Here is a 12,763-nt window from a genome sequence, read left to right as displayed (position 1 = left end):
TGGCTGCAAGATCGCAGGCCTCGCTCCCTCCGGTGCCCACATGAGCGGGGATCCAGCACCACATGAGCGGGGATCCAGCACCACATGAGCGGGGATCCAGCACCACATGAGCGGGGATCCAGCACCACATGAGCGGGGATCCAGCACCACATGAGCGGGGATCCAGCACCACATGAGCGGGGATCCAGCACCACATGAGCGGGGATCCAGCACCACATGAGCGGGGATCCAGCACCACATGAGCGGGGATCCAGCACCACATGAGCGGGGATCCAGCACCACATGAGCGGGGATCCAGCACCACATGAGCGGGGATCCAGCACCGCATGAGCGGGGATCCAGCACCGCATGAGCGGGGATCCAGCACCACATGAGCGGGGATCCAGCACCACATGAGCGGGGATCCAGCACCGCATGAGCGGGGATCCAGCACCGCATGAGCGGGGATCCAGCACCACATGAGCGGGGATCCAACACAGATTGACCACAGATCCTCTCCAACTAGCAATGTTGATCAGGTGCAGTACACCGCACACTCTTCACGGAGAGCTCGGATTTAATGTTTACAATATGAACAGAGATCGGTGGGGATACACGCAGAGACATAGATATAGACATAGACATAGACAGACAGAGCTGGTCATTGTAATACTTCGCTAACGGCTAACCCCCTCCGGAACCGAGGTATGAATCCATTCTTCACCTGAAGATCTGTCACCATATTATTAGCCCTCCAATAGAAAGGACCCTTTACATGAGGTGTGCAGGGGGCCTCTACGTGAGGTGTGCAGGGGGCCTCTACGTGAGGTGTGCAGGGGGCCTCCTACGTGAGGTGTGCAGGGGGCCTCTACGTGAGGTGTGCAGGGGGCCTCTACGTGAGGTGTGCAGGGGGCCTCTACGTGAGGTGTGCAGGGGGCCTCTACGTGAGGTGTGCAGGGGGCCTCCCACATGAGGTGTGCAGGGGGCCTCTACGTGAGGTGTGCAGGGGGCCCCCCGCAACCCACATACCCAGCGGAGGCTTTGTGTTCAGAAGTCATTATCTCCGAAGAGAAGGCAAGAACTTCTTGGATTGAATGACATGATTTAAATGTCGGACCACCCGCCGTCACATGAGTATCGGTGTGTTCAGTTAGAAAGCCGCTTGCTAGCGCTCGCCAAGCCAGCCGTTCCTTATCAATTGGGGTCGTTATCGGTCACCACCTAATTACGCCGATGGGACAGCCGGCTTTATGTCTGCATTCAAAAGATGCCATCCGCTGTCCGGATTGGACGACCTCGTGGACCGATTCGAATGGAGTTCAGGTTCCATGACCCCCAAAGCACCGAGGATCAGCTGACGGTCCATGTGTCATGTCGTTGGTTTACGTCGCGGCGTACAGTACGAGGCTGGGATAATGAGCCACGGGGAGGGACGTAAAGCGTGGATAAGGTAGGGGCGTTTCATAGATCGGGAAGAGGATTGCGCTGGAATTGGGAGGTAGCGAGGAGGCAGGAGAGGCGGAGGCTCGGACACGGCATCGGCGGTCTCTCCCACAATCGTGAGGGCCGAGCCGGAGGTGTAACTCGGAGGAGGAGATGCGCCGAGAGCCCGAGGAGTCGCACGGGGCGTGCCGGGTGGAGCCGGAGCGCATCGCCTAGGCCGAACGGTGGTGCGGAGACCGTGTGCGGACGGGGACTCTCCGGTGAGCAAACATCCCAATCCTGGTCACACCGTCAGTACAGGCAGGTAGAGCCGGACACAAAAATGTCTTTTAAAAAAAAAAGAAAAACAATATTTTGCTCCGTGAAAAATAGGGATTTACAAGGGAAGAGAAAGAGGAGGGGAGAGGACAGTGAGCCTTTGGATAACAATGGACATAATCGATTCAACCATACACGTTATGACAACACGAACTAGAACATCACTGAGTAGAGAGCATACCTCCACCTGCTCGGTCATATCACTCAATGGTGAAAAATCACTTTCAAAATTCTACTAGCTGGATCCGGATCTGGATCTTCACCAAAAGTGAACCAGTTCTTCCTTGTCAGACACCCAACCTGTCCAACACGTTTCGTCCAAATCCATCCATAACTTTTTGAGATATCCTGCTTTGTATCGTTTTTGGCCCAATCTCCCAATAATTGTGAAGAATAAAAAAAACCCAATTTTTTTCAATACAATAGGTTCGATTCCTGACAGAACATAAACAGACCTTCAAACTCGCAGGATCGGTCCAAGCTCCACCCCATTCTCCTTTTGAAGGAATGATGCCCCACCGATGCCGAACCAGAAAGGCGGATAAACGGCGGGAGTAACCACCATTCTCTTAGCTAAACCACCTGGAGTATGATTGTCTTTTTCCCAAGGTACTCTCACACCGAGGGTGAACGGTAGGAGTAACTCAGACTCTCTTACGGTGTCATGTTCAAGGTGTCACACTAAGGCTTGGTGACAAAATACAATGAGATAAGTGGCGGACATAAGTCATGTGACGTATGGCCTCAGTGAAAATGCCATTATTTCAGGTTTTTACATAAATTTAATCAACACTTGGATGTTTTATTGTATAGTTGACTTTCCGTGTGTGAAAATAATGCACACAGCAAATTTCAGGAAAATTGGCCCACAGGGTGTTCCAAAACGTGTTTAAGGTGCATGCGTATATATACAGACAGTACCTCCTGACATCAAGGGTAAATATCAGCCATGGATTATAATATCTCACTCGGTGAAACCACATAATCCGCAAGAAACAAAGGTGTGTCTACCACCCACGAATTTGTTTCCGCTAATGCAAACCAAATAAACCAGAAAAGCACATTGTGATCGAGAATTGAAATCATAAAATGTGGATCGTGATGAGCACTCCCATCTGATCTCGAATGGATTAAAAAAAAAATCCTGCGCATGCGCAGAATAAAGCAGAACAAAGTGTCACTTCCTCCCCGGAAGCTTCTGCCCGGCCACTCAAAAACTTTGCGATTTTTTATGGTGGTCATTGGTTTAAACATCATCCGGAACTGCCTATCCATACATGGCGCTTATTTGTCCTCATCAGGACAGCGTTCCATTAAATATCTAACCAATGATGACCACGATTGTCTGTTAAATACACATAGTACCTCCTGACATCTTCATTGGTTAGATATTGCCGGATATGCCGGATTAATATTTGGATCCGGACATATTACCAATAATGCCGTGTTTGCATCCACCTTGTTCTTGCCACCTACCCAACATCCACCAAGTTTTGTCCTAACCCATCCACAAGTCTGAAATATTGTGCTATATATTGTTTTTGGGCCATTTATCGTATTCAAATCTGGATCTTCACCAAAATCATACTAAAATACGCAATTTGGTGTCCGTCTGATGAATTATTGACCCCAATACATTCTGTCGTTACTTATCCAATCTCAACCAAACTTGACAGGATGACTAAGGGTCACACAATGAAGGTTGTAGCGCATTCATTTGTCCCCCTCCCCAAGGGGGTTTTCTCTCCCGAGCGGGTTTTCCCCGCCATTGCCGTCAATGGAGTTGCGTGTTGAGGTGTATATCCATGTTAAGATAGCTTTATTGTGGCGTTTTTTTCCAAAGCTACTTCGAATAACAAAACGAACGATAATAGCATAATATTAATGTTATTACAAAACAATATTAATACCAATAGTAATCCACCTCCCCAAGGCGTTTTTCCTCCTTGAACAAATGTCGAGTCAATGTTTATAAATAGCTTATCATGGCGTTTTCGTGGTAAAAATAATATTATATTATTTATTAATTATTTAAAATTTTAAAAATATTATAAACCACAAACACGTATGATTGGCTTAATTTTTTAATTTATTAAATTAAATATATGTAATTAATAATTTAATTAATTTATTAAATATTAAATGATTAATTAGTATGTATGATTCGCTATTTATAACACTAAACAAAGAAATTTGGAGGAATCCCGACATATGTGAGGTAAGTTTTACTTGCAGAACTGAGCGAAGATCTACTGTGCTCTATATACCCCATAAGAGTTGGATTAATAACATGACCTTCCTGGCGCTACCGTGGCATTTTTGTCGCAAATGTTTGAATCTAGCTCCTGCTCTTTAACACGAAACCGAAAGGGAGGAAGCTCGGGTTGTGCTCATTTACCAGGCTGATAACTATAGCGCTTGCCAAGCCAGCCGTTCCTTAACGGTTTTGAATGGAGTGCTTGCTCAAATGCTTAAACCACTTGGTGATCTCTCCACAAGAAACTTGGTAAATGAACACACACCCAATGTTCTTGAGATCCAACCATAGATCGACTGTATTCTATATACCCCAAAGAGGAATGACCCTTCCTGCCGCTCCTATAGTGTGCGGGTGTACTCGTCCATTAAATTCGTATTTGTCCACCAAGTTTCATCCGAATCCGTCCATAACTTTTTGAGATACCCTGCTCACAGACAGACAGATATACATGGCTGAAATCATAACCTCCATCCACCTTCGGTTGCAGAGGTAATAAAATAAGAGAAGATTAAGGAATGACACTATTACCAGCATTATGGTGGTGTTTGGTCGCTCTTTTTACCACCGCCACGAAAGGTGGTTGGAGGCTATGTTTTCACCCCTGTCTGTCTGTTTGTCTATTTGTCTGTCTGTCTGTCCGTTTGTGAAGAAAATATCTCAAAAAGTTGTGGACGGATTTGGACGAAATTTGGCAGAGATGTAGTGTATGTGACGCTGACAAAATTATTAGATTTTGGGGAAGATCCGGATTCGGATCCGGCTACTAGAATTTCAAAGTGATTCTTCACGATTTTGAGATAGGGCCAAAAACGATACATAGCAGGATATCTCAAAAAGTTGTGGACGGATTTGGACGAAACTTGGTGGACAGGTTGTGTGTGTGACAAGGACGAATCGATTCAATTTTGGTGAAGATCCAGATACGGATCCAGCTTGTAGAATTTTTAAAGTGATTCTTCACCATTGAGTGATATGGCCAACCAGGTGGAGGTGTGCTCTCTACTGCGTGACGTTCTAGTTCAACCATGTTTTTGGGTTACGTCACACTTACATCCGATCCGGATAAGCATCTTTGGGTTAGTTGAGGATTAAGAGGATTAAGAGGGCAAATGGGGCTTGACCCCCTCACCTCTGGGCCACTCCATGGAGCCCAAACTATGTTTCTGGGTGTTTTCCCATGTTACTAAACTGATAACATTTGCACAAACAAAATTATCAATGCAAGGGTGATTTTAGAATGCATGTTCGTCCAGTGGTTTTGAACCTAAAATCTGGGTATAAATTTGCCAGCCAGGTGTCATGGGATAAGGTACAGGGCAAAAAATGGAAATAGCAATGCAAAGTCACTTAATAGGGCATTGGGGCACCACGTGTGGCCAGTACGGCTTGTATGTGCCATGGCATAGAGTCTACCAGCGTCTGGAATTCTGCAGGAGGGATGCGGCACCATTCTTCCACGTGAAAGTAGATCAACTCGCACCTGTTTGATGGAGGTGGAATATCCTATCTCAGATGTCGTTCCAGAACTATGTACTATGTTCCAGAACTACGTTCCAGAACCAGAATACCAGAACTCACTCTTACTATGTCTCTACGAAAAGATCGACTGGACAACCCTCCCATCTACTTTCTCAACAATCCTCTCCAAGAAGTTCTGTCGCTCAAGCTTTTGGGTCTCACTATCTGCCATGATCTTTCTTGGGAAAACCACATTTCCAAGCTGGCCTGCAAAGCCAGTCGCCGACTGGGCATCCTGCGTCGTGCGAAGTCCTTCCTAGGCACACCTGAGCTCCTCACCACATACAAGGCTTTCATCCGCAGCTCAATGGAATACTGTTCTCCCCTATGGGCTGGTGCTCCTGCCTCACACCTAGCTCGGCTTCACGCTGTTGAAACCAAAGCTTTCAGAATCATTGGAATCTCCCGCGATGAAGCTATCTCTGAGGGCCTTTCACTCACTCACCGCAGGCAGGTAGGTGGTCTTTCCGTCTTCTACCGACTCCTCTCCGGCCTTGCTCCCCCAGCTCTCTCTGTGCTCTGTCCCCCAAATATTCCTACAGGTCGCACAAGATCTGCCAGCAAGCCTCTGATGGTTAAACTGCCAAAATCTCGGCTCTCTGCTCACCTTCACTCCTTCATTCCTCTTTTCTCCCGCCTCTGGAACAAACTCCCACACTCCCTTCTATCCCACTCCTCCCTGCAGGTCTTTAAAACAGCTGTTCACCACCATCTCTTCTCTTCCCCCATCCAGGACCTTGATCTTTTCTACCCCCGCTAATTCACCCCAGATCCACCTTGTTTGAAATTCCAACTTCTTTCCTGGAAGTCCTGGCAGTGTCCATATGTTTTATACCTCTCCCACCGCCCCCTTCCCATGCCCCCCCCCCCAAAGCCCTCGCCCTCTCTCAGATCTCTCGATGTCTCCATGTCTCTCGGTCCCTGCTCTCAAATGTTGTGTTTGTGTCCTTCCCCCTCTCTCCCCATCTTGTCGACCGCTCCCGATGTTATATGTTTTATGTGTCGGTTTGTCTTTCTGTGTGATTAATGTTCGCTCTTTCACGAGCCTCGATCTTGTATACAAAAAAAAAAAAAAAAGTTCTACAAATGCTCGATTGGTTTAGATTTGATGACTGAGAAAGCCATGACGTATGGATAACATCAGTGCCATGCTCATCAAACCATTGGACGACCACACATGTTTTGTGGATTGGGGGTATTGAGGGGTCTTCTCTTGCAGCCATAATTATGGGCAACCAGGCATGTGCAGCATTCTTATACATGACTCTAAGCATGCTGGGATGTTATTTGCTTCATGAACACTTGGGCCACACCTGTGTGGAAACTGTTGCTTGGTTTCCCTCATTTACCCCGGTGTTTGTATTTTTATGTCCACTACCTGTATGTGGTTTAACCCTAGGATACCTTGTATCTTAATCAATCGCCTGATCACGGCCTTGGAATGATAGCATCTCAGCTCTTGTAGCAATCAGTCCATAATGTCTTGGAGGTGTCTACGAATTATTGTGCGTCGACTTAGGAATAAATAGATACCGAGGATCATAATTAAGTACCGGAATATCCAGCATATTTGTGCATGCGCACCATCTTCACCAAGTTCACCATCTTCACCAAGGCGACTGAGGTTGTGATTCGCCACTGGCATCTTCAGTATCACTGCTGCTTTGTAGACAACTGAGAGAGAACTTTCCAAACGCTTGTCCTTCTGCGCTTTCTTCTCTGCCACTGATGGTGACTAACGGCTCGGGTGAACTTTCAAACATTCATAACGCTCGCAGGAGGAGAGGGTATTGCATTTGGGTCAGTTTGTCTGTTTGTTTGTTTGTCTGTTTGTCCGCACAGAATAAATATGATTTTCTCAGCAACCGTTGGTCTGATTGACAGGAAATTTCCACCATAGGTGCAACTCCATCTATATATATTTTTTAATGATAATTATGACGTCATAGGTCACGTGGTATGGGGCCATCTTGGAAAAACCGAAAAACTTTGCACCTCTATATCTCGGAAAGATCCACAAAGAAAAAAATTTGAGGCATGGCTCATTGTAAAGAGCTCTCCATGGGGAATAACATGTTAATGATTATGTCATATGTGCCTCCATTATGACATCATAATTCGACAAGTAGAAAACTTTATCCGATCAAGATGAAATTTCTTGAGTGTCATCTAGGGATAAATTAGTGGAGAAATTTTAATGACGTCATATGTCACGTGGTTCGGCCGCCATCTTGGGAAAATCTAAAAAAATTGCACCTCTATATCTCTGAAAGTGCTGCATGGAAAAAATTGAGACATGGTTCATTATAAAGAAGTCTCCATGGGGAATAAAATATACTAATGATGATGTCATAGGTGCCTCCATTATGACATCATAATTCGACAAGTACAAAACTTCATTCGATCAAGATGAAATTTATTGAGCGTAATCGAGGAATAAATTAGTTTAGAAAAAAAAAATGATGACGTCATTGGTCAACCGGTTCGGCCGCCATATTTGTTTTTACCACAAAAACCTTTAAAACCACTGAAAACACATCCTGGCGAGGGTCTGCAATCTCTGATTGCTCTTTCTTGTTTAGCATTCATTATAAGCAAGATGGGCCTCATCAAAAAGAAATTGCGACTTTCTAGATTGAGAGCGACATACTTGGACCAAATAATCTTTGACGAGGTTATCAAAGCATTCTCAGCTCCAAGGTCACACAGATGTAATTTTTGTTACAGCTTTAATTTTGGAAATCTTTTGTTTTATAGCTTTCAGCTGATCAGCTGTATTGAATCTGATGGTGAAAATGTGCAAATCCGTCCAGAAAATACACCGAGTAAATCTTCCGTGAAGCAGTAGATAGGTTCCTTTTTTGGAAATTTGGGTGTGGCACATGTATGCCCCCTACAGCCTCCCCCAAAGTACGAGTGGCCCAGGCCTCCTAAAGGGAATGATACAGCCCTGCTCGTTTAATGGTTCTCTCCTTAGACATAAATAACCAGTGGACTGATTGGGAAAATTAAAGGACTGTTGACACTGAAGCAACATTAAAGATGTGGTGGTTGTCACACCCATTTCTCACATCTAATGAGCGAGAATGGTGACAAATTAAAATTGGTGTTTGCTTTGATCTACCTAACCGAGGCTCATGGAAGAGCGGGGAGGCGTGCGGGTTGACCGAGGGTAGAAGAGTCACATACTGACAATGGAACATCAGGCAGACATATAGGGTCCGTTCTGAGTCTGGGAGGTCGGTGGTTAAAAACCAAGTTGAGTCATATCAAAGACATAATAAATAGTACGTGCTGCTTCCTTCCTTGAAGCATAGCATTTAAGAATAGAGGATGGACAAACAACCATAGGTTGGCAACCAGTGCGCAGGAATGATGGCCAATTGGCCTCGTCTTGCGTTGATGTTCCTTGAAAGGGAACTCATCATTATTACGAGTATCTTACTATAATTCACCAAATGTCTGTCCATCTGTCTGTCTGTCCGTCTGTTCCCAGGTACCGCAAAAACGGCTGAACCAATCGCAACGAAATTTTGGGTGGGTAAGCCTGGGATCCCCTGGAGTAAAATAAGCTATATTGTTTTTCCATTTTATTTTCCAATTTTTCCAATTTTCCAGTTTTTCCAAACACGATGGAATAATATTTACCGATATGGACAGTGATTTTTTTTTTCTTGTATACAAGATCGAAGCTCGTGAAAGAGCTAACATTAATCACACAAAAAGTCAAACCGACACAAACCGACACATAAAACACAAAATAATGGGAGCGGTAGACAAGATGGTGAGAGAGGGGGAAGGACACAAACACAATATTTGAGAGCAGGGACATCAAGAGAACTGTGGGAGGGACAGGGCTTGGGGGGAGGAGGCGTGGGAAGGGAGGGTTGGGGTGGGAAGGGGGGGGGGGAGTGGGAAAAGTATAAAACACAAGGACACTGCAAGGATTTCCAGGAAGGAAGTTGGTATTTCAAAAAAGTGTATCTGGGGTGAAATTAGCGGGGGTAGAAAAGATCAAGTTTTTGGATGGGGGAAGATAAGAGATGGTGGTGAACAGCTGTTTTAAAGACCTGGAGGGAGGAGTGGGATTTAAGGGAGTGGGGGAGTTTGTTCCAGAGGTGGGAAAAAAGGGCAATGAAAGAGTGAAGGTGAGCAGAGAGCCTACATTTTGGCAGTTTAACCAGAAGAGGGTTGCTGGCAGATCTTGTGCGACCTGTAGGAATATTTTGGGGACAGAGCATAGAGAGAGCTGGGGGAGCAAGGCCGGAGAGGAGTCGGTAGAAGACAGAAGGACCACCAACCTGCCTGTGGTGAGTGAGTGAAAGGCCCTCGGAGTTATCTTCATCGCAGGAGATTCCAATGATTCTGAAAGCTTTGGCTTCAACAGCGTGAAGCCGAGCTCGGTGTGAGGCTGGAGCACCGGCCCAGAGGGGGGAACAGTATTCCATTGAGCTGCGGATGAAAGCCTTGTATGTGGTGAGGAGCTCAGGTTTGCCAAGGAAGGACTTCGCACGACGGAGGATGCCCAGTCGGCGACTGGCTTTGGAGGCCAGCTTGGCAATGTGGTTTTCCCAAGAAAGATCATGGCAGATAGTGAGACCCAAAAGCTTGAGCGACAGAACTTCTTGGTGAGGATTGTTGAGAAAGTAGATGGGAGGGTTTTCCAGTCGGTCTTTTCGGAGAGACATAGTAAGAGTGTTAGATTTGTCAGGATTGAAAGACATGTTCCACTTGTTTGACCAGTCTGTGATTTTGTCCAGGTCTGCAGAGAGTGAGGAGGCTGCAGGCTGCCGATCTGAGGGATGAGGAATGGAGCGGCAGAGAGTGGAGTCATCAGCAAAGAGATAGAGAGGATTTTCCAGAGTCGGAGAGATCATTGATGAAGACCAGAAAAAGCACAGGGCCCAGAACACTACATTGGGGAGCTCCAGCCAGAACAGGAAGGGGCGATGAGAGAAATCCATTCAGGGCCACACATTGACTACGACCAGAGAGGACCATGGATACCATAGGAGAAGAGTTTGGTGAGCAGAGCTGGGTGCCGGACCGTGTCGAAGGCACGTGATATGTCGAGGGAGACAGCTCTGATTTCCTGTTTGTCATTGAGGACCTCCATCCATTGTTGAGACAGCAGAAGCAACATGTCCAGAGTAGAATGACCTGGGCTGAATCCAAATTGATGATCGGAGATCAAGCCATTGGAGAAGAGGAAGGATTTGATGTCCGAAGCATTGATGGATTCCATGACTTTGCTGATAATTGGGAGCAGGCTGATTGGTCTGTAGTTGCAAGGATCTGTTTTTGCACCTTTTTGTGTAAAGCGGTAATGTTTGCTGATTTCCAAGATGCTGGCAGATTACCTTGAGCAAAAGAGAGGGTGAAAAGAACAGAGAGAGGGTAAGATAGAGTGGCAGAGCAGGATTTTAGGACCTGTGGGCTGATGCCGTCTGGTCCAGTTGCAGAATCAGAGTCGAGGTTTGACAAAAACTTCTCCACCTTGTCAGGAGAGAAGGAAACAGAGTCCAGGAGCAGTTGGGTTCGATTGGGTAAGGTGGGAACAGAGAGAGATGGGTTTGCGACATAAGATTTTGAGGCAAACACAGAGTTGAGGCATTCGGCTTTGTCACGTGCGGTGTCAACTGTGTAGCCATTTGAGGGGAGAGAGGGGATGGGGGGGGAACAAATACCAGAAACGGATTTGACCAGATGCCACCAGGATTTGGAGGACGGAGACAGGTTTCAGAGTTCAATCTTGAGTGTGGAGAGATAGTGCTTCATGGCACTCCTGAGGGTAGACACACACTTGTTCTGAACTTGGTGGAAGGAACTGAGATTACCTTCAGTTGGATTTGCCTTCCAAGAGGCAAAGGCAAGTTATTTCAGGGCAACTGCCTCACCACAAGATTCAGTGTACCATGGACGGGAGGAAGGGTAAGACAACTAAAGACGAGATGGGATAAATCTGTGCATGAGAGAGAGAGCAGTATGCTCTAACAAGCAGTTTGCAAGTTTGTTTGCAAGTTTTGCAAGTTTTTGCAAGTTTTTGCAAGTTTGCAAGTTTGCAAGCAGTTTGCAAGCAAGAGAGAGCAGTTTGCAGTGATGTGGCTTTTTTTGAAATTCTACAAATACTGTTTAGATTTTGATGATTTGCGTTTGATATGATTTAACGGATATTTATGTGAATCGTTTAAAATAAAACAAGTCAGGAGACGACGATGGTTCATGAGCGAGCGGTATTCAATGACAAAGGATGGACTATAAACGAAACAGGCACGGACTGGGGGGTCGGGGGCGCACATGGCAGGTGTCGGCCCCCGACATGCGGTGTACATGCCTATTTACAAAGGGCCCCAATGCACTGGGTGCGCAGACCTTTAAGAGCCAGCTGTACGTAATTGTGTGTGGTGCTGGCCTGGAAATGTCAAAATGAAGGTTACTGACCTTGAAATGAGATAGAAGATAATGTATAATCAGTTATGAGGTTAGTTAGCTACACAATACCGAAAATTCGGTTCGATTCGACAACTTTGAAAATTTGACCTTTGTGACCTTCAAAGGTCAAAGGTCGAAGATTCTGAAATTTGTTGGAAAACTTGTATTTCATGATGTATGTGATAATATAAGATCATGTATGACATTTCACCCTATCAGGAAGCGAACAATGTAATAAAACCATCAAAAATCGACTTTTCTAAACTTCGTGACCTTTTTTGACCTTTGGGCGAAAATGAAAAATCGAGCTCGGTGGGGCTAGACACATGAGATTGGCCTAACCAAATACCGAAACCCCTGTCAGATTCCACCAACTCCCTCGGAGAAGATGTAGCTTGAACTCGATTACCCCCTAAAAATACATCTTTTTCGGGCGTCGCTCCGCCCACAATGGGCGCAATACGCCCACTCGAGGCAGGACACAACTAGATCATGATATCGACCTCCCACCCAAGTTTCATTAAGATCGGATGATATCATCGGGTAGTTATGCTGCGGACAGACAGACAGACAGACACACACCCATGACGAATATAGCGGTCACTCTGTTTGATAACTCGTGAACCAAAAAGCCTTCGATTTCTGATATTTTGCCTTTTCATTTGGGTCTCCCAATTGAAGCCCAGCCCGTAGGGCGGGTACCGTTGCTAGTTAATATAATCTGGGAATTATAATTTGTTTAGAGTGTACAAGCCGTTTCCCAGACAACAACTATGCTCTGAGATAGCATGTGATGTTACCTGGCCTCAAGGG

At 45.9% G+C, this 12,763-nt stretch overlaps 1 protein-coding gene across 2 annotated transcripts in view; it reads left to right on the top strand.

The window, feature by feature from the left end:
* Positions 1–1,448: 1,448 nt before the first annotated feature.
* Positions 1,449–12,763, top strand: part of LOC137439469 (phospholipid-transporting ATPase IA-like) — a 238,304-nt gene continuing 226,989 nt past the window's right edge. Inside the window, exon 1 of one of the 2 annotated variants that reach the window (XM_078768165.1) lies at positions 1,449–1,682. The gene's annotated coding sequence lies outside the window, so the exon portion shown is untranslated. The remainder of the gene's footprint in view (positions 1,683–12,763) is intronic. The other variant, XM_068135239.2, reaches the window with a different exon arrangement.

This window comes from Myxine glutinosa, chromosome 14, assembly GCF_964187855.1.
Source record: "Myxine glutinosa chromosome 14, kmMyxGlut1.1, whole genome shotgun sequence".
NCBI lineage: Eukaryota > Metazoa > Chordata > Myxini > Myxiniformes > Myxinidae > Myxine > Myxine glutinosa.
The sequence above is the reverse complement of the archived record's forward strand: the minus strand, read 5'-3'. Positions and strand labels throughout refer to the sequence as shown.